The following is a 23,306-nucleotide window of genomic DNA, read 5'->3' on the forward strand; positions in this document are numbered from 1 at the left end:
GACTGAAAGTGAGGGGATGGAAAAAGATATTCCATGCAAATGGAAATCAGAAGAAAGCTGGAGTAGCACTTCTCATATCAGACAAAACAGACTTTAAAACAAAGACTATTACAAGAGACAAAGAAGGACACTACATAATCATCAAGGGATCAATCCAAGAAGAAGATATAACAATTGTAAATATTTATGCACCCAAGATAGGAGCACCTCAATACATAAGGCAAATGGTAACAGCCAGAAAAGGGGAAATCGACAGGAACACAATAACAGTAGGTGACTTTAACACCCCAGTTTCACCAATGGACACATCATTGAAAATGAAATTAAATAAGGAAACACAAACTTTAACTGATACATTAAATAAGATGGACTTAATTGATAAATATAGGACATTCCATCCAAAAACAACAGAATACACTTTCTTCCCAAGTGCCCATGGAACTTTCTCCAGGATAGATCATATCTTGGGTCACAAATCAAGCCTCAGTAAATTTAAGAAAATTGAAATCATATCAAGTATCTTTTCTGACCACAAAGCTATGAGACTAGATATGAATTACAGGAAAAAAATCTGTAAAACATTCAAACACATGGAGAATAAACAATACACTACTAATTAACCAAGATATCACTCAAGAAATCAAAGGGGAAATCAAAAAATACCTAGAAATAAATGACAATGAAAACATGGCAGCTCAAAACATATGGGATACAGCAAAAGCAGTTCTAAGAGGGAAGTTTATAGCAATATAATCCTACCTCAAGAAACAAGAAACATCTCAAATAAACAACCTAACCTTCCACGTAAAGCAATTAGAGAAAGAAGACCAAAAAAACCCCAAAGTTAGCAGAAGGAAAGAAGTCATAAAGATAAGATCAGAAATAAAGAAAAAAGAAATGAAGGAAATGATAGCAAAGGTCAGTAAAACTAAAAGGTGGTTCTTTGGGAAGATAAACAAACTTGATAAACCATTAGCCAGACTCATCAAGAAAAAAAGGGAGAAGTCCCAAATCAATAGAATTGGAAATGAAAAAGGAGAAGTAACAACTGACACTGCAGAAATACAAAGGTCCATGAGAGATTACTACAAGCAACTATATGCCAATTAAATGGACAACCTGGAAGAAATGGACAAATTCTTAGAAATGCACAACTGCCAAGACTCAATCAGGAAGAAATAGAAAATATGAACAGACCAATCGCAAGCACTGAAATTGAAACTGTGATTAAAAATCTTCCAACAAACAAAAGCCCAAGACCAGATGGCTTCACATGCGAATTCTATCAAACTTTTAGAGAAGAGTTAACAACTATCCTCAAACTCTCCCAAAATATAGCAGAGGGAGGAACACTCCCTAACTCATTCTATGAGACCACCATCACCCTGATACCAAAACCAGACAAAGATGCCACAAAAAAAGAAAACTACAGGCCAATATCACTGATGAACATAGATGCAAAAATCCTCAACAAAATACTAGCAAACAGAATCCAACAGCACATTAAAAGGATCATACACCACGATCAAATGGGGTTTATCCCAGGAATGCAAGGATTCTTCAATATACACAGATCAATCAATGTGATAAACCATATTAAAAATTTGAAGGAGAAAAACCATATGATCATCTCAATAGATGCAGAAAAAGCTTTCGACAAAATTCAACACCAGTTTATGATAAAAACCCTCCAGAAAGTAGACATAGAGGGAGCTTACCTCAATATAATAAAGGCCATACACAACAAACGCACAGCCAACATCCTTCTCAATGGTGAAAAACTGAAGCCATTTCCACTAAGATCAGGTACAAGACAAGGTTTTCCACTCTAACCACTATTATTCAACATAGTTTTGGAAGTTTTAGCCACACAGATCAGAGAAGAAAAAGAATTAAAAGGAATCCAAATCTGAAAAGAAGAAGTAAAACTGTCACTGTTTGCAGATGACATGATACTATACATAGAGTATCCTAAAGATGCTACCAGAAAACTACTAGAGCTAATGAGTGAATTTGGTAAAGTAGCAGGATACAAAATTAATGCACAGAAATCTCTTGCTTTCCTAAACACTAATGATGAAAAATCTGAAAGAGAAATTAAGGAACCACTCCCATTTACCATTGCAACATAAAGAATAAAATACCTAGGAATAAACCTACCTAAAGAGACAAAAGGCCTGTATGCAAAAAACCATAAGACACTGATGAAAGAAATTAAAGATGATACAAACAGATGGAGAGATATACCATGTTCTTGGATTGGAAGAATCAACATTGTGAAAATGACGATACTACCCAAAGCAATCTACAGATTCAATGCAATCCCTATCCCTATCAAACTACCAATGGTATTTTTCACAGAACTAGAACAAAAAATTTCACAAGTTTTATGGAAACACAAAAGACCTCGAATAGCCAAAGCAATCTTGAGAAAGAAAAACGGAGCTGGAGGAATCAGGCTGCTGGGACTTCAGACTATACTACAAAGCTACAGTAATCAAGACAGTATGGTACTGGCACCAAACCAGAAAGGTAGATCAGTGGAACAGGATAGAAAGCCCAGAGATAAACCCACACAATATGGTCAACTTGTCTTTGATTAAGGAGGCAAGAATATACAATGGAGAAAAGACAGCCTCTTCAATAAGTGGTGCCAGGCAAACTGGACAGCTACATGTAAAAGAATGAAATTAGAACACTCCCTAACACCATACACAAAAATAAACTCAAAATGGATTAAAGACCTAAATGTAAGGCCAGACACTATAAAACTCTTAGAGGAAAACATAGGCAGAACACTCCATGACATAAATCACAGTAAGTTCCTTTTTGACCCACCTCTTAAAGAAATGGAAATAAAAACAAAAATAAACAAATGGGACCTAATGAAACTTAAAAGCTTTTGCACAGCAAAGGAAACAATAGACAAGATCAAAAGACAACCCTGAGAATGGGGAAAATATTTGCAAATGAAGCAACTGGCAAAGGATTAATCTCCAAAATATACAAGTAGCTCATGCAGGTCAATATCAAGAAAACAAACAATCCAATCCAAAAATGGGAAGAAGACCTAAATAAACATTTCTCCAAAGAAGGTATACAGACTGCCAACAAACACATGAAAGGATGTTCAACATCACTAATCATTAGAGAAATGCAAATGAAAACTACAATGAGATATCACCTCACACTGGTTAGAATGGTCATCATCAAAAAATCTACAAACAATAAATGCTGGGGAGGGTGTGGAGAAAAGGGAACCCTCTTGCACTGTTGGTGGGAATATAAATTGATACAGCCACTTCTGGAGAACAGTATGGAGGTTCCTCAAAACCTAAAAGTAGAACTACCATATGACCCAGCAATCCCACTACTGGGCACATACCCTGAGAAAACCATAATTCAAAAAGAGTCATGTACCACAGTGTTCATTGCAGCACTGTTTACAATAGCCAGGACATGGAAGCAACGTAAGTGTCCATGGACAGCTGAATGGATAAAGAAGATGTGGCACATAGCACAGGGAGATCAACTCGGTGGTTTTTGACCACATAGAGGGGTGGGATCGGGAGGGTGGAAGGGGGGTAGATGCAAGAGGGAAGAGATATGGGAATATATATGTATATGTATAGCTGATTCACTTTGTTATAAAGCAGAAACTAACACACCATTGTAAAGCAATTATACTCCAATAAAGATGTTAAAATAAATAAATAAATAAAATCTATGGAAGAAGCCTCAAAAAAAAAAAAATAAAGATTTGCACATATATACAATGGAGTATTACTCAGTCATAAAAAGAAATGAAATTGACTTATTTGTAGTGAGGTGGATAGACCTAGAGACTGTCTTTCAGAGTGTAGTATGTCAGAAAGAGAAAAATACCATATGCTAACAAATATATATGGAATCTAAAAAAAAACAAAAGTGGTTCTGACGAACCTAGGGGCAGGACAGGAGTAAAGACAGATGTAGAGAATGGACTTGAGGACACGGGGAGGGGGAAGGGTAAGCTGGGATGAAGTGAGAGAGTGGCATGGACATATATACACTACCAAATGTAAAACAGATAGCTAGTGGGAAGCAGCTGCATAGTAACAGGGAGGTCAGCTCGGTGCTTTGTGTCCACCTAGAGGGGTGGGATAGGGAGTGTGGGAGGGAGAAACAAGAAGGAGGAGATATGGGGATATATGTATATGTATAGCTGATTCACTTTGTTATACAGCAGAAGCTAACACACCATTGTAAAGCAATTATTCTCCAATAAAGATGTTTAAAAAATGTAGTTATTTCTAGCTTGTGGGAGGTAATATTTGAACTGTGGGAACACTGTAAACAGAGGCATAAAGATAGAAAAACATAGTTCTTGTCCACTGGAGCGTGTCTTGAATACTCGAATGAGAAGCCCAATCTTCATTCCATACCAATAGAATTTTTTTAAAGACTTTTTTTTGTTTGTTTGTTTTGTTTTAATTTTTTATTATTTATTTTTATTTATTTATTTTTTACATCTTTATTGGAGTATAAGTGCTTTACAATGGTGTGTTAGTTTCTGCTTTATAACAAAGTGAATGAGTTATACATATACATATGTTCCCATATCTCTTCCCTCTTGCATCTCCCTCCCTCCCACCCTCCCTATCCCACCCCTCTAGGTGGTCACAAAGCACCGAGCTCATCTCCCTGTGATATGCAGCTGCTTCCTACTAGCTATCTATTTTACATTTGCTAGTGTATATATGTCCTTGCCACTCTCTCACTTTGTCACAGCTTACCCTTCCCCCTTTTAAAGACTTTTGAACTCAAAAAAATGAGTTATGGTTTAATACCATTAATTAATATTTTATATATTAATTTGTGAAACACTTCTTTGTCAAATACTATGGTCAGGCCCAAATGCTAAATACACAAAATATGATTATGAATTACATACTGTTCTTGTTCTCAAAGATTCATAGTTTAGTGAGATAGCCATGTAAATGTACTCACTGCATTCTATGAATGTATAACAGAGGTATTTATAAAAGAATAAACAGTGATGACCACATAGTGAAGTGAACAGCCTTTTCTGTTCAGGTATGTTGGAAATGCTTCACTGAGTCAAGAGAAAAATAAGCAAACATTGGAGTCCAATATAGGAAGGCTGGCTAGGCTATGACCTTTTTCATGTGGCTGGAGTCTGCAGAAATAGTAATGGAGAAAGACTACACAGTTCAGTTGGGTCCAATTTCAAAGGACCACATATTCCAAAATAAGGCATTTGTCCCTTGTCCTGTAGCTCATGGAGATTAGAGGCTCAAGAGAGGGAAGTAAGTCAACCACCTTTGTCGTCCTGTAGAAAGGTGATCTAGGTAGCAGGTAGAGTACAGAATAAAGGGCACCAACACTGGAGGTGAAAGAGAACAGTTAGGCGTGGGCTATAGTTCAGGCAGATGAAGAAATTTGGACCTATGTAGATAAAGTGGGGATAAAGACAAAAATGCAAAATCAAGCCATATTTAGAAGGAAGATATTGATAAGAATCTTAAATAAATCTGTATACCAAGGTAAAGGGAGAAGGACCTTTCCCGGATTATATGAGATGGTTTGACTTGGTGACATAGCGATTGATTGCATTAGTCTACTAAAAGTACCATAACAAAATACCACATACTGGGTGGTTTAGATAACAGTAATTTATTTCCTTAGAGTTCTGGAGCCTGGAAGTAGAGATCAAGATACCAGCAAGGTTGATTTCTCCTGAGGCCTCTCTCCTTGGCTTGCAGACAGCTGGCTTCTCACTGTGTCCTCACATCGTCTTTTCTCTGGGCGTGTGCATCCCTTGTGTGTCTTCCTCTTCTTATAAAGACACCTGTTCTTATAAAGTCCTATGGATTAGATCTCCACCCTTATGACCTCATTTAACCTTAATAACCTCTTTAAAGGCTCTGTTTCCAAATACAGTCACAATGGGGGTTAGGGCTTCAGCCTAAGAGTCTGGGAGGAGGAACACAATTTACTCCATAACAATGATGCAATTTATAAAAAACAGGGTGAAAGTTTGGTGATGTGATCGAGTTAACGAATTTTGTGTTTGACAGAGTAACCAAGATTGTCTGTGGAATATTTAAATGGAAAGGAAAGAAAGGGACTAAAATGATGGAAAGTGATATCATTACTCATATTTTAATAATGAGGAAATTGAGACTCCTGGCTTTGAAGATGACAGGTGAGCACTTAGAAATATGGAAGATAATAAGTTATGTTGTGGGCATTATCTTATAATTTGTTTATGTAACAAATGTTGAAATTATAACAAATGCACATTTATGTTACAAATAGGTAACTATAAGATGTTTTCCACAATTTAACTCAGTATCATCCATTTTTCTAAGTAACCACATGTTATCTTCAAGCCTGTGAGTACCTCAATATTTAATAAATATGTGACTATAACATATTACATTTGAAGGTGTCCGTGTCTGTGTGTGTGTGTGTGTGTGTGTGTGTGTGTGTGTGTGTGTGTATGTGTATGAATAGATAGATGAGATTGCCCAGGACTGGTAGAAAGGGAAGGGGGATAATAATATTTAATCATATTTAAAGGCCAAATGGAGTGCATTAATCTGAAAGCAATGTGTAGGTTAGGATATAAGTGAGCCGGAGAAAGCTATGGACATATGTTTGGAGGCCTTTGTAGAAATTCAGTAATGAAAGCTGATTAGGGGAACTGCCATGGTACATGGAGACATGGAAAGACCAGAGCAGATTTATTCACTCAGTAAATATTTATTCATCACCTTATAGAGGCTAGCAATGTGTTGGACTTTGGAGACTCAGTAGTGAACAAGTAGATGGCCTTATCCTCTTAGAGCTGATATCCTAGCAAGAAATAATATAATTAGACAAATAATCAATGGTAAATACAAGTACTACAACCAATGCTTGGTAGCAAAAAATGGGAGCTCCTAACCTAGTGTTGGGAATATAGAAAAAAAATTTTTCCAGAGGAAATTTAAATTGAGAACCAAGATGAAAATACTTAACGTGACAAAAAATTTGCCAGGATAGGAGGAGTGGCTTTTTTAGGCAGAGAGATACTAGCACAAGGAGCCAGAAGATTGTGTGGCACTGAGGAAGCAAAAGACTTGTCAATATGGCCAAAATATAGGCTGTAAAGGGAAGAGGAGTTTGAAAAGCTGAGGAAGAAGAAATGCCCAGAGATGAAGAGAACCAAGAGAGTGTGTTTGTACGAGAATCTAGCATAAAAGAAAATGTTACTGACTGTGGGCAATGCTTCTGAGGAACAATAATATTACTGAATGTTCTTTGGCATGTAAGACAGATACTATTGTTTTTAATGAGAATAATTCCAGAATAGTATTGGGGATAGAAACCACACTGCAGTGGACTGATGAGTGAGTGGATGTTAGGGAAGTGGAGATATTGAATGGAGACCTATTGTAGAAGTCTACCTAGTCCATTTATTATTGACTTACTGCGAATACTGGGATCGCTTTTGGAGTTCAAGCTACCTTGAATTTTGAGCATTGGTGATACTGCATTATAAACAATGGAAACAATGGAAACAAAGAGACAGGGATTATATCTTTAAGACACTGAGAGAAAATTACTAACAGCCTAGAATTCTATTCCAAGGGAAAAAATATCCTTCCATAATAAAAATGAAATGAAGTTATTTTTAATCAAGCAGGCCTTCATCATCAGCAGATTCATATTACAAAAAATACCAAATGCCCATCAGGCAAAATGAAAATAATCTCAGATGAAAATTTATAAAAGTTTCCTGAAGCTCAGGATAAGACTGTCTTTCTACAGGGAGGATTTACTTTTGCTTCTGTCAGGCAGTCAGAAAAACTAGCAATCTGGGATAATCTTAACCCAAGCTCAAGGATCAAGATGATTTAAAGTTGGGCATCAGTCCCTGAGAGAGCTACTTGTAGTTGACTCTGACTCCTAACCAAATTTTCAGAAACAGCAGATGTCCCTAGGAGAAAAGTGGCCCTAATTGCCAGGCTTACCTGTCTAGGTTTCAGCTTCTCCCCATTCTTGGCCTTCAATCCCTTGTTTGCTTTCTAATACATTCAAATAATATTTATCTACTTTTTCTGATGTTTATTCAGGTTTTCTAGTGTATTTAGCAGGAGTGTTAGGAGGAGTTACTTAATCCACTATTACCAGAAATAGATGTCTGAAGGTTATGCTATGGAAATAACCAAATAACCAAATTTCACAGATGTAAATTGCTGTTAACACAGTCACATAAAAGAAGTAGGACCATAACGCTGAAGTTGTCCTTTAATGTTGTACTTTTGCCAGAGCTATACCAATATATAGCCTGAATGGGGAGCCATTTCTTTCAAGAGTGAAGCAAGATTTTCTGTCTTGCCTAGTGGTCAGAATTCCTTTCTATTGGATTCTCAACTTCTACATAAGATATTGTTAAGATAAAAGAAAAAGAACACATATTCAAGAGAGGATACACATGCACAGCCATAGACTATCAAACTTTATCAGTTCCATATGATAAGCTACCACCATAAATGGAAAAATCTGTACTGATTTTTTTCTGATTAAAAAGTAAATATTTAAACAATAAAAATATAAAAAGTAAAAATATTGCCTATAATATTAATACTCATATGCAATCACAATGCACATTTTGTTACATTTTATTTCAGCTATTATTCTATGCTTGCATTATGTTCTATGTCCATATAATACATTGCATGTACTTAAACATGCTTAAAATTTTCAAATAAAAATGTAACCATGCTGTAAAGACTCTTTCATACCTATTTTTTTCCTTAATGTCTTGGCAATTTTTTTATCTTAGTTAATTTGGCTCTAACTCATCTCTTATAACAACTCCTCAGTATTCCTTATTTGAACGATTGTTTATTGATAGTCTTCAAGAAATGTCTATGTTACTATTTTATAAACATTGCTCCGATATTGGTGGTGGACTCTGTGCTGGTATAGTGAGTGGACTTTGATGGGCGGGGGAGTTCACCATAGAGGACAGTCCAGTAGGTGAGATCCATCAGTAGGCAGCTCAAGGATCCAGTGAAGCAGCTTTAACTCTGAAATATTCTAAGACTCTCTGACCCCTGTGAAGCCTGGGGTAGAAAACTGGGACTCACTTTCCTGTGACCTTTAGCTGAGTTTCCAAATCCTTCGATTTGCTCCTTACTGGCACTCTCTTCTCCAATTCCTATTGGCAGGAACTTAGGGCTGCGCAACAAAGTTCAAAGCTGCAGTTGCCAGTAGGAAAGAAGAAAAGAGGGCAATAATGATGGTTAGTGTGTTATAGGAGTTCACAGTTCAACTTAGTCTTTTTTTTTTCATTTTGGACTTGTTGAGATGGTTTAAAGTTAGAGATGTTGCAAACCCCTATCCCCTCTTTTACTCACTGTCTTTGTTGAAGAACACCATAGTAAAATACAAACTTCGCTTAGTACAGGCTGCCCACTAGCTGTAGTAAAAAAAAAAAAAAAGCAGTGGCCAGTCCTTCTGGGAGACAGACTCAATCTAAAGGTCTTTGCTTTATACCCTGCTGTGTGAAACTTGGGTATTTCCTGCATCCTGTTGGAGAAAGCTAAGCACTCACTTAATAGGCTGAGTTCTTTTCCTTTCTAATGTTGAATAACAGGGTAATCAACGTCGATCAACCTTTCCTTTAGTCTAGTCATTCTTCTTCACAACTTCTGGAAAAAAATTAATGTTTCTTGATCGTTGATGGCTTCTGCATTTTAGCAATGTTAAGTTCTTTTTTAAAATTTGCTTTTCTATTTTTCATCATGTCAGTGGAATTTTATAGGGAAGGCACAGACTAAAATCATTATAATATGAGACATTTTTTCTTTAAGTTTTAATGGGGAGGGAGGAGATGAAAATATTTAATGTCCTTGTTAGGAATGGATTGGCTAATGGGAGCCATTGATTTTTTTTTTGGTCATGCCAAAGGAATGCTAAACGGCTGTGCTGATCTAGAGTAGGATACTCTATATCCTACTTTATATATATACAGGAAACTTGCTTTCTTGACTTCAGTTTTGTGAAGAACAGATTCAGTAGTTGAATTGCCGTGTGGGTAGAAATGTGATTATTGCTCTTTACTCTGTGGATAGAATTGTGATTTTTGCTTTTTAGGATATATTTTAGATAGAATTTTGGTTTTTTAGATACTAACAATTTATTGATAGATTCAAGAGAAGCTCTTCTTTATCTGTCATCAGGATGAAGCCAGTAATGTTATAATTAATTTTTTAAGCACTGACTTTCTGAATTGGTTACCTTATAAGTTCCTCACCTAGACTCGGATAGAGTTTGAGCTGCTGCTGGCTGGCAGCAACTCCTGAAGGAGACAAGAAGGGAGCTGTGCTGGCAGCCGAATGAATTTGTTCTGAATGTCCTCTCCAGCTGAGTGCTATGTGATGCCAACATCTAGCCCTCAGTTTGATGTTATCTTATAAGTTACTCCAAGCAAATATTCTGATTCCTCAGTGTGATCTTATGAAACTTCTTCATGAATCTTTGATTAGCCCCCATCCCCTACCTCCTATACCCTGAGAAATTGTTATCTAGTCCTAGCTCATACTGCCTGCTGCACGACAGACCAATAAATCAAGAGATGAGTTGTTGGGGCAAGGAATAGTAAATTTATTTAAAAAGCCTGAAGACCGAGAAGATGGTGGGCTAGTGTCTAAAAGAACCTTCTCACCTGGGTTTGGGTTCTAGTTTCTTTCATAGAATAGAGGGAGAGATAAGGAGGTAAAGGGGAAAAAAAGGCAGTAAGTTGTTGCAAATATTTCCTGATTCTGGCCAGACTCCAAAGGGGATGTGTTAATTTCTTCTTTCCTGCAGCCATTCACAGATGGGCCTGGTCAGGATGTTTTCTGTGAGCTAAACAAAGTTATTTTAACTTACAGCTCAGGCCTGGGAGGCAAGGTTCCTGGAGATGGGCCATTATGTATACTTTAAGCTATAGGCAACATCCCTTTAGTGATTAACTTATAGCAAAAGCAATAGAATACAAAGGTTAAAGTAAAAGAAACAGATCCAATATGGAGTCAGATTTGTTCTTCCCTATTACAAAATGCCCTTGGCTGATGGAAGCACTCTAGCCAGTGGGCTGTGACACTCCTTACCCCACTTCAGGAATGGCATTTAGACTATGTCTGACTGATACAGGAGTACAGAAGTCTAGCTTCATTGACTCAAAGGGAGGCAACACTGTGGTGAGATTTATATTTCAGACTCCTTGCAATCTGCCTGTATCAGCCCAAGGCTAGACTTTACCTGAGACCACATTCTTTTTTTTTTTTCTTTCAGTTTTATTGAGATATAATTGACATGCAGCACTGTATACATTTAAGGTATACAGCATAATGATTTTACTTACATACATCATGACATGATTGTCATAAGTTTAGTGAACATCTATCATCTCATATAGATACAAAATTTAAAAAAATAGAAAAACAATTTCCTGGTGATGAGAACTCTTAGGAGTTGCTCTCTTGAAAACTTTCATATATAACTCACAGCAGTGTTAATTATATTTATCATTTGTACATTACATCCCTAGAACTTATTTATCTTATAACTGGAAGTTTGTACCTTTTGACTGCATTCGTCCAATTCTCCCTCCCTCATGCCCTCTCTGGTAACAAGTCTGGTTTCTTCTTCTGAGTTTGTTTGTCTGTTTTTGAAGTATAATTGATCTACAGCACTATGTTAGTTCCTTTTGCATAACATAGTGATTCAATATTTCTATACATTTCAAAATGATCATCACAATAAGCCTAGTTACGATCTGTCACCATACAAAGGTATTACATACTTATTGACTATATTCCCCACACTGTACATTTCATATTCTTGACTCATTTATTTTGCAACTGGAAGTTTGTACCTCTTAATCTCCCTCACCTATTTCTTTCCTCCCCCACTTCCCTCCCTTCTGACAACTGTTTGTTCTCTGTATCTATAACTCTGTTTCTGTTTTGCTATGTTTATTCATTTGTTTTTTTGGTTTTTTTTTTTAGGATTCCACAGTAAGTGAGATCATACAACATTTGTCTTTCTCTGTCTGGCTTATTTCACATAATCGCTAATTTCACTTCTAGGTCCATCCATGTTGTTGGAAATGGCAAGATTTCATTATCTTTTTATGGCTAATATTACTTTATATATACATGTATATACCATATCTTCTTTATCCATTTTTCTATTGATGAACAGTTAGACTGTTACCATATCTTGGCTATTATAAATAATGCTGCAATGAACATAGTGGTGCACATATCTTTTCAAATTGGTGTTTTTGTTTTCTTCGGATAAATACCCAGAAGTGAAAGTGCTGGATCATATGGTAGTTCTATTTTTAATTTTTTTGAGGAATATCCATACTGCTTTCCATAGTGGCTGCACTGCTTTATATTCTCATCTAGTGTATAAAGGGTTACCTTTTCTCCACATCCTCACCAACACTTGTTATTTGTTGTCTTTTGGATGATATTTATTCTGACAAGTGTGATATTTTGGATAGTAACCCTTTATTGGATATATCGTTTGAAAATACCTTCTCCTATTCAGTAGGTGGCCTTTTCATTTTGTTTAGAAGTTCCTTTGCTGTGCAAAAGCTTTTTTAAAAAGTTTGATGTAGTCCCATTTGTTTACTTTTGCTTTTGTTTTCCTTGTCTGAATAGACATATCCAAAAAATATTACTGATGCCAATGCTGAGACCACATTCCTGATGAGCTCTTTCTCCTTCCTTTTACTGCTTCACTCCCACCCTTATACCTATTCCTTTTTTGTTTTTTCATTTAATATTATTTATTTTTTTATACAGCAGGTTCTTATTAGTCATCCGTTTTATACACATCAGTGTATACATGTCAATCACAATCTCCCAATTAATCACACCACCACTCCCCCCGACGCTTTCCCCCCTTGGTGTCCATAGTTTTTTTCTCTACTTCAGTGTCTCAATTTCTGCTCTGCAAACTGGCTCATCTGTACCATTTTCTAGGTTCCACATATATGCGTTAATATGCGATATTTGTTTTTCTCTTTCTGACTTACTTCACTCTGTATGACAGTCTCTAGATGCATCCACGTCTCTACAAATGACCCAGCTTCGTTCCTTTTTATGGCTGAGTAATAGTCCATTGTATATATGTACCATATCTTCTTTATCCATTCTTCTGTTGATGGGCATTTAGGTTGCTTCCATGACCTGGCTATTGTAAATAGTGCTGCAATGAACATTGGGGTGCATGTGTCTTTTTGAATTATGGTTTTCTCTGAGTATATGCCCAGCATCTTATAACTATTCTTGAAGAGATCTTCCTCTTCCATCTGAAACTCTGGATTGGGCTCTATTATCAAGGAAACTGACCAAAGATGGTGCCAAAGGTGGTCTAAGGAAGCAGACTCTAAGAATGAGATTCTGGAGTTAGAATCATGAAGTCTGGCTTGTAACAAATACCTCATCACTGGTGGTAGGTAGATGGAGTTTGCATAGCTCTGGCATGTAACACAGTGCAATTGCTACAGCTGTCACTGAGGTCAACTGGGATAGGATATGGGAAGGAGATGAACTGGCTTGTGCAATATCTCTGGCATTTCAGAGGTACAAGAGAAATATAAATTATAAAGACTGTGGAATTGGGAGGCTATTTCTGAATACCACTGGTGCTTTGAAGAGATGAAATAACAGGCCCAAGGCAATCAGTCACTAATTTAAAGCCAAGTATGAGAGTGAGAGAACCTCTTTGGCAGCTTTTAAAAGAACTTCAACTCTTGCAGCTGGAGGGCAGACAGATTGAAGACCAAGCATAGGACTTAATTATGAGTCACAGAACTCAAGAGTAAAGCTTAATCTCAGCCTAGGATGTATATAATCATATAATCATAATGGACATACTTAGCAGTTGGCAGAACTCTCTTATAGTTCTGTGAGTAGTTTAGTAGGAACAACTTCAGTGAAAGTGAAAGTCCATGAAACTGCCCCACTAACCCCATCTCAGCCAATATAAATAATCAAAAATAATATTGTATCCACAGGGAAATGGAAGAGATTAGATCTATTCTCAAAGCCTTAAAGTTGTAAGGATTGTGGTACCATTATATGTTAATTTAATTCATCTGTCTGATCCATGTAAAATCAGATGTATCATAAAAGATGACAGTGAATTAACCATAAAGTTAACCAGTGGCAATCCCAATTGTGACAGCTATGTCAGATATGATATCTTTAGTTGAGCAGATTAACACAGTTTTGGATATGTGGCTATTGAGATTTGGCATACATTCTTTTCCATGCATATAAAAGAAGATCAGAAGCAGTTAACACTGACTTGGGACAGACAATATACACTTACTGTCCTTGGAGCTGTGTTAAATGTCGCATAATATATTTCGTATATTGAATTTGTCTTATATTTCATTTGGGCGTGGGTCATCTGGATATCCCACAGAATATCATATATGAGATCAAGAATGGATATCCCACAGAATATCATGTTGGTTCAATATATTGTTGAACCAGAAGTGGCGATAATTATTGGTTCCTTGGTAAAACGTGTGCTCCAGAGGGTGGAGGATAAACCTCACAAATACTTAGCAATGGCGTGATTCAGAGGGGCGGGGGTTCAGTGGCCTAGGACATGCAGGCACATCTCCAAAGTAACACAGGGTGGAAGATAGACTCTACTAATATTCAGAAGCTGCCTTAGTGGTACAGTTTTTGGTTTTTTTGGTAGGGGAGTGGTCCTATGGTCAAGGTCATGGCAGGACATCCCCTCCCAGATAAAGGACAAGTTATTGCACCTGGCATCTCCTTCTACTAAGAATCATATCTCTTGGCAGACCTCTTCAGGCAGCATATTCTTCAATTGGGAATATTGCTATAACCCATGCCTCATATGACCTAGAAGCTGCTAGATTTTAAAAAGGCCTAGAGCAAAAAATGACTTGGCAAGTGGTCCAGCCGTTGTTCAAGTAGCCCGCTACTAGCCACATAGCCAGGAAGACCTCATGTATACTTCATACCTACTCCGTAAATACCATTTTATGGTAGAAAATCATGCTATATGGAGATTCTGTCAAGCCCTAATAGAAGAGCTGCAACTTCGACTCCTGAATTTCTGGAGCAAGGACATGCTATAGGCAGCAAAGAACTATATACCATTCTACAGACAGACACTGGCATGCTAGTGGGCCCTCCTAGAGATGAAGCATCTAACAGTGGGATCTCAAGTGACCATGCAGCAAGAATTTTTCATCATGAGCTGGGTTATGTCAGACTACCAAGACATAAGATTGGGTAGGGTTGGCACACCCAGCATCAACCCATTATAAGATGGGAGTGACATATCCAGGATATGTAAGCTCAAGCAGGTCCAGAGGGCTCCTGAGAGCTACACAAACAAGGTAGCCAGAACTCCCTGTTACCTATCACTGTTGTGTCAGCAACCTTGCCTCAGCTCATTACCAATGGCTTTTTGATGGACACTGTGATGAACTTCTCAGAACCCTCTTCAATGGAGGGCTCAATGCCCCATCTTGCAGGGGTGCTGTGAAAAGATACTCTTCAGCTCTCATATCTTCCAGGGATTGCTTCAGCTGCATAAAGCTGCCTCCCTCATGGTCATGTCTCTTACCAATCAATGCAGATATAAAGGTGTGGTCACTTTGGCCTAACTCAGGCTAATTCTGAAGGGTCAGTTTAGGTATCTGTGAGAGGTATTTATCCAGACATCTCCATGGAGTTGGCAAAGGCTGCTTTAGAACTTGACTTCTTTCCAATCCTGCTTTCTTCTTCTCCCTTTCATAGGTGTTGATCTCAAGGGGACTCTTACAAAACATCCAGTATTCTAAATACTAGAACTGAGTCTACGTCTATGGGAAGACATCCTGTGACAGACCTCATAGGGGTTTCCGGTGAGTAGGTGACAGAGGGGAATACAAAATCTGAGCTTGGTTCACAGATAAGTCAATATGTTGGTGCAACCCTAAAATGAATAGCTGATGCATTATACTTCCACTCAAGAGTGGCTTTGAAAGACAATGATGAAGGAAGGGAAACCTACCAGGGGAAGGGCTTTGGGCAGAGATCCTAGTTATTGTGTAAAGAGAGATATGGTTTGAAGTAATAATATTCATCAATTCATAGACAGTGATAAATAATTTAGATGGTTAGCCAAGGGATCTAGAAGGAGCAATAGTGTGAGATCAAGGTTAAATAAAGATGTCTGGAAGGAGATATGTAGATGGAGCGGAAAGGAAACAGGAAGCTCTTTTTATTGTACACCAGAGTGGAACCTTTATAGAAGAATCACTAAATAACCAAGTGGACAGGATGACTTGGCCATCAGTCAGCCTCTCTCCCTGACCATGTCAATGATGGCATCATGAGCATGTGAATAGAGGGCCCATGGTGGCAGAGATGGAATCTATGTATATGCCCAAGAACATGTTCTCTGTCTCACCAAGATCTGTCTAGCCAATTGCTGCTCCTGAATGCCTGAGCTGTCAACAACAGAGATTAGTGCTGAATGTGTCATATGATACCATCCTGTAAGGAGACCAGTCAGCTACTGGCTGCCTTTTTTTTTTTTTTTTTTTTGCGGTACGCAGGCCTCTCACTGTTGTGGCCTCTCCTGTTGTGGAGCACAGGCTCCGGTCACGCAGGCTCAGCGGCCATGGCTCACAGGCCTAGCCGCTCTGCAGCATGTGGGATCTTCCCGGACCGGGGCACGAACCCATGTCCCCTGCATCGGCAGGCGGACTCTCAACCACTGCGCCACCAGGGAAGCCCTGGCTGCCATTTTTTTTTTTTTTTTAACATCTTTATTGGAGTATAATTGCTTTACAATGGTATGTTAGTTTCAGCTTCACAACAAAATGAATCAGTTATATATATACATATATTCCCATATCTCTTCCCGCTTGCATCTCCCTCCCTCCCACCCTCCCTATCCCACCCCTCCAGGCGGTCACAAAGCACCGAGCTGATCTCCCTGTGCTATGCGGCTGCTTCCCACTAGCTATCTACCTTACGTTTGGTAGTGTATATATGTCCATGCCTCTTTATTGCTTTGTCACCGTTTACACTTCCCCCTTCCCATAGCCTCAAGTCCATTCTCTACTAAGTCTGTGTCTTTATTCCTGTTTCACCCCTAGGTTTTTCATGACATTTTTTTTTTTTAAATTCCATATATATGTGTTAGCATACGGTATTTGTCTCTCTCTTTCTGACTTACTTCACTCTGTATGACAGACTCTAGGTCTATCCACCTCATTACAAATAGCTCAATTTCGTCTCTTTTTATGGCTGAGTAATATTCCATTGTATATATGTGCCACATCTTCTTTATCCATTCATCCGATGATGGACACTTAGGTTGTTTCCATCTCCAGGCTATTGTAAATAGAGCCGCAATGAACATTTTGGTACATGACTCTTTTTGAATTATGGTTTTCTCAGAGTATATGCCCAGTAGTGGGATTGCTGGGTCATATGGTAGTTCTATTTGTAGTTTTTTAAGGAACCTCCATACTGTTCTCCATAGTGGCTGTACCAATTCATATTCCCACCAGCAGTGCAAGAGTGTTTCCTTTTCTCCACACCCTCTCCAGAATTTATAGTTTCTAGATTTTTTGATGATGGCCATTCTGACTGGTGTGAGATGATATCTCATTGTAGTTTTGATTTGCATTTCTCTAATGATTAATGATGTTGAGCATTCTTTCATGTGTTTGTTGGCAGTCTGTATATCTTCTTTCGAGAAATGTCTATTTAGGTCTTCTGCCCATTTTTGGATTGGGTTGTTTGTTATTGAGCTGCATGAGCTGCTTAAAAATTTTGGAGATTAATCCTTTGTCAGTTGCTTCATTTGCAAATATTTTCTCCCATTCTGAGGGTTGTCTTTTTGGTCTTGTTTATGGTTGCCTTTGCTGTGCAAAAGCTTTGAAGTTTCATTAGGTCCCATTTGTTTATTTTTGTTTTTATCTCCATTTCTCTAGGAGGTGGGTCAAAAAGGATCTTGCTGTGATTTATGTCATAGAGTGTTCTGCCTATGTTTTCCTCTAAGAGTTTGATAGTTTCTGGCCTTACATTTAGGTCTTCAATCCATTTTGAGCTTATTTTTGTGTATGGTTTTAGGGAGTGGAGCAGCTTTTCTTGATATCAGCACTCTGCTATCACTGTGTGGGTATACAATGACATGGGGCACAGCCCCTGCTTTCACTGAACTCACCATCTAGTTTGGAAGTAAAAATATAGATGTGTGCACAACTTAAACTTGAGACTCAGTGCTAGATGGTACCAAACTGACAAGACGTAAAATTGGAGTTCAGAAAAAAAGAAGTGTCTTCCTTAGAGAGCTACATACTTGAAAGTAACTATCAAAATGTTTGTTATTTGAAAGAATTTTCACTACCATAATTTGAAAATTTGTGTAATGTTGACAATGTGTACTAAAGTGACTAAGTCAGTGAAATGTTGTTAATTTACTGCATTAATAAGAGTTGAAATAAAGCATATACATTTCCAAAATATTAGCATCTGGATCGATGATCTCATGCTATAAGTTGTTTATTCAGAACTGAGCTGAAGCTCAAAGTGTAGTACCCAGATGCTGCTGTACACCGAGAGGACAGAGCATGTTGCTTCTCTTCCTCCGTAGCTGTCAGAGAGCAACCATAGGGGGCAATGCAAGCTCAGCAGTAGCATTCTCAGCTCCCTGTCTTTTCAAAGCTTTGCTGCTTTATTATTCTTGCTTAAAACAGACTGAATCTTTACAGTTTCACAATGTCTTAAACTGCATAATTACTTTAAGGTTTGGGGCAAGCCATATGTAGAAAAGTAAAAGAGTTGAATATAAAGAAAAATATTTTATAAAGATACAAAGAGTAAATGGGGAGGGACAGGGTTTGAGTTTACAGTTGATACAAAAGTAGAACAGAAGTTTGTAGCTAGTACACAAGGAGTCTAATCTACTCCACTAATTTTTGTCTGTCAAATTCCTGTTTTCTGAAAAGACAAGTCTGTGGAAAAGCAAACTAATTCTTATGTAAATTTTGTTATATTTCTTAATGAATTTGGTGTCTGAATACTGTGAATGAAGAGACAGTTGTTGAACAAATAAAATAGTTCTCACAAATCATTTGAAGGGGCATATGCATTTCACATATTTCTGTGCTCTTATCTTAAGGTTCCAGAGTTAGTGTACCAACATATGAATATGGATACATATTGATGAGTATGATTTTCTTGCCCATCATTATAAAAATATCTTTCCTAGTTGAACAGTTAATGAAATGATGAGAAAATCTGAGGTGAACATTAGCAGTCTACTTTCATTTTGTTTCATCAAAAAGAATCTCTTTTACAATTACTATTTACTTGCAGTAACTGCAGCAGAAAATGATTTAATGTTCAACATGTGCATTAAAATGTATTTGCTTTTTTTAATATGTAAAAGCTGATGGAAATTTCATTTAAGCACAATTCCTGTATCACAGATTTTAAGCAAAATGAAAGGAAGTTAGGGTATCATTTAAACATGGCTATAAAAATAATTTCTTTCAGTGGCTAGAGGGAAGGAAGGATTGGTCAAAGTAATTTTTATCTTTGATGGGATTCCCCACTAGTCTGCTCTCTTATTTGGCTTAATGCATGCCACAATAATCATGCTATTTCTTCCTAGCATTTTTCTAGCTCACAGTGGTAAGAATAATTGAATGGTGTTTATATTCTAAAGTGCCTTTTCTCACTAAGCTCAGAAGTTCTTTCTGAGTATTAATTCTTACAGTATTTTTGTGTGGAACACAAGGATGTGTATTATTATCTTGTTACCCCCCTTCTAACAACAAGGATAGTGAGGCACATATGCAGTAAATGATACACAAGACAGAGTCAGGGTGCCAGAAGCAGATCACAACCTGACTTCCAGTTCATAAGCCAGACCATACTTTCTAGGAATTATTAACATACTTGAGGATTGAATCCTGGCAAGTAGTAGCTATCTTCTAAGTCCTTGTTTTCAGTCCTAGAACATTAACATTGATAAGAAGGAAAAATTTAATAACTTGGAGTAGGTTAATTCTGTTGCATCCTGGATAATACAGAGATTGTAAACAAGCAAGTTGTAAATAACTGCAATAATAGGAATGTTATTGATAATAATTTGAAGTGTAAATGTTTAATGGCACAGATATAAAATTCACAACAATTAACACAAATTTTAAAAAAACCTTTAAAATAACAGCCAGCTTAGAGGCTGCTAGAAAGAAAAAAAAAAAGAAATAGTTATGTAATTTGGATGTAGAATTATAGGTGTTTAAATTTATGGGATAGACCCTAACCATGTAAGAGGTTTCAGAGACTCAAAGTGAATTCCAGCTAGGAGACTTATCTTTTCTAAAGGGCATCCTTTGCTTGTGTCTGTAACTGGATAACTTTGAAATCATGAAATCCCACTTCTGCCAATTATTACTACAGAGAAATTTCTTCACACATGCACAAAAAATTTATTGGTTGAGGCTTAAAGATGTTCAGGTAGGCCTGGAACATGATATATACTCAATATATGTTATTTAGCAAATACATGAATTCTCTTTTGAGAATTCTTACCCAAATTATTTTAATCTTTTTAAAGTATGATAATAGTATCACAATTATATATATATAGGTATATATGTATTTAAGCTTTATTGTCTTTTAGAGATATCTAAAAGATATTATCTATTCTCCCATTTACATATGAAATAATTTGAAGTTTCTGATTTGCTTAAGCATAAATCTGGAGGGTATGAGGGGTATATGAATCAAGATTGGCCATGATTTAAATATTGCTAAAGCTGTATGATAGGTGTATGGGAAGTCAAGTATATTCTTTACTTTTGTTTATATTTAAAATTTTCTATAATAAAAATGTTTTAAGTATAAAAAGTTATATCCATATATATTAGGTAAGAGATTATTTTTAATCTATTATAAGAAAATACATCTCACCTTTCTGGAATTTAGCTGTATGGGAAACTCATCTATCTAGAACATGGTCAAGGAGAGTGATGTCAGCATCATGGTGGTGTGAGAAGCTTCCTTTCCTTCACTCTTTCAATCTACAACTAGTAAGACATCTATAACTCAACAAAGGTTCCCCTGCCCAGTACACCAGGACAACAGAGAGATTTGCATGTCTATACATCTGAAGGTGGGTGGACTTCAGAGAAGGCAGAATGAAGGAACAGTGGAGGCAGAGCCTATGATTCTGTCACCTGTGCCCACAGAGAACTGGGCAGCAACAGCAACAGGGTCCGAGACCCCGGTCCCTCCAGCCTTGGCACTCCTGTGACTCTGGCCCCTGCTCGTGGTGGTGGTGCCCACAAACCTGACAACTCTAGAAGCAGTGGAGACACCTTTGATCCTGAACCCCCCCCCATTATCCCCATCACCCCACTGTAGTAGCAGTGCCCACAACCAAGGAGAACTTGGATGCAGCATAGTCCATCTCACTGTCCCCAGCAGGGATACTCGTGTCAGCAGTGACCCTGGTAGCAGCAAGATAACTGTGAGGCACAAACAGAGACAACAAGGGCACCACCAGTGACACCTCTGGCAGAGGTGGTGGAGGTTGGAAAGTGACACTTCTCAAGTGTAGCCAGAGGCAGCTCAGGTAAGAGAAACCAAAAACTGTGCTATAGTGCCACCTACTGAAAAACAAAAGAAAAGCCTCTAAGTACCAACCTGTTGAACTAGAATCAAAGTAAAAAAAAGTTTTACCTAAATAAGAAATGTGTTCACTATTTCAAATGAGCCACCAGAGGAATAAATCATTAAGCACCATGAAAAACCATGGTAACATGGTATCACAAAAAGAAAAAAAAATACAATTCTCCAGAAGCCAAGTCTGTGATCTAACACTTAGAGAATTCAAATTAACTGTCATGAAGGAATTCGACAAGCTATGAGGAAACTCAGAAAGGCAGTTCAATGAGCTCAGGAATAAAATTAATGAACAAAAGTGATATGTTACCAAAGCGGTTGAAACTCTAAGAAAGAATCAAACAGAAATACTAGAGCTGAAGAAATCAATAGATGAGATGAAGAATGCAATAGAAAGCATTGAAAATGGTGCAGACCATATAAAATCAGAGAGAATCAGCAAGCTTAAAAGTAGAAATCTAGAAATTATTTAAATAGAATCTTCATTTTAAAAGTGAAGAAAGAAGGGACGGGAGATGATACTCGCAGCAAATGGCAGACAAAAGAAAACAAGGGTAGCCATACTTATATTAAACAAAATAGACTTCAAGCCAAAAAAGGTAACAAGAGACAAAGATGGACATTATATATTGATAAAGGGAATAATCAATCAAAAAGACATAACACTTATTAATATATGTGCACCTAACATAGGAGCATCAAAATATATAAAGTATTAACGGACTTAAAAGAGAAATTAACATCAAAACAATAATAGTAGGGACTTTAACACCTCACTTATATTAATGACTAGATCATCCAGACAGAAAGTCAATAAGGAAACATCAGTCTTAAATCAAACATTAGACCAGATTGACTTAATAAATTTATGAAGAACACTCCATCCAAATGCAGCAGACTACACATTCTTCTCAATGCAAAAGGAACAGTCTCAATGATAGACCATATGTTGGGACACAAAACCAGTCTCAGTAAATTTAAGAAGATTGAAATAATATCAAACATCTTTTTCAACTACAATGGCATGAAACTAGAAATCAACTATAAGAAGAAAGCTGGGAAAAATCACAAATATGAGAAGACTAAACATCATGCTACTGAACAACTATTCGGTCAAGGAGAAGTCAAAAGAGAAATAAAAAATAGAGAAGACAAATGAGAATTAAAATATGACATGCCAAAATCTATGGGATGCAGCAAAATTAGTACTAAGAGGGAAGGTTATAACAATAGAGGTCTTCCTCAAGAAACAGGAAAAATCTCAACTAAACAATCTAACACTATACTGAAAGAAACTAGAAAAAGAAGAGCAAATGAAGCCCAAAATCAGTGAAAGGAAGGATATAATAAAAACCAGAGTGGAAATAAGTGAAACAGAGACTAAAAAGACAATAGAGAAGATCAATGAAGCTAACAGCTAGCTCTTTGAAAAGAAAAACAAGATTGACAACTTTTAGCTAGACTACTAAGAAAAAAAGAGAAGATTGAGATAAATAAAATGAAGATTGAGATAAATAAAATTAGAAACAAAAGAAGAAAAATTACAATGGATAACACAAAAAT

At 37.1% G+C, this 23,306-nt stretch overlaps 1 long non-coding RNA gene across 1 annotated transcript in view; it reads left to right on the forward strand.

The window, feature by feature from the left end:
* LOC141276083 (uncharacterized) overlaps nt 1-23,306 on the forward strand; it is a 134,121-nt gene that overhangs the window by 14,239 nt on the left and 96,576 nt on the right. Inside the window, exon 3 of the long non-coding RNA XR_012325022.1 lies at nt 15,846-15,952. This is a non-coding gene — a long non-coding RNA (uncharacterized lncRNA). The remainder of the gene's footprint in view (nt 1-15,845; nt 15,953-23,306) is intronic.

The sequence above is a fragment of the Tursiops truncatus genome, chromosome 12, assembly GCF_011762595.2.
Source record: "Tursiops truncatus isolate mTurTru1 chromosome 12, mTurTru1.mat.Y, whole genome shotgun sequence".
Classification (NCBI taxonomy): domain Eukaryota; kingdom Metazoa; phylum Chordata; class Mammalia; order Artiodactyla; family Delphinidae; genus Tursiops; species Tursiops truncatus.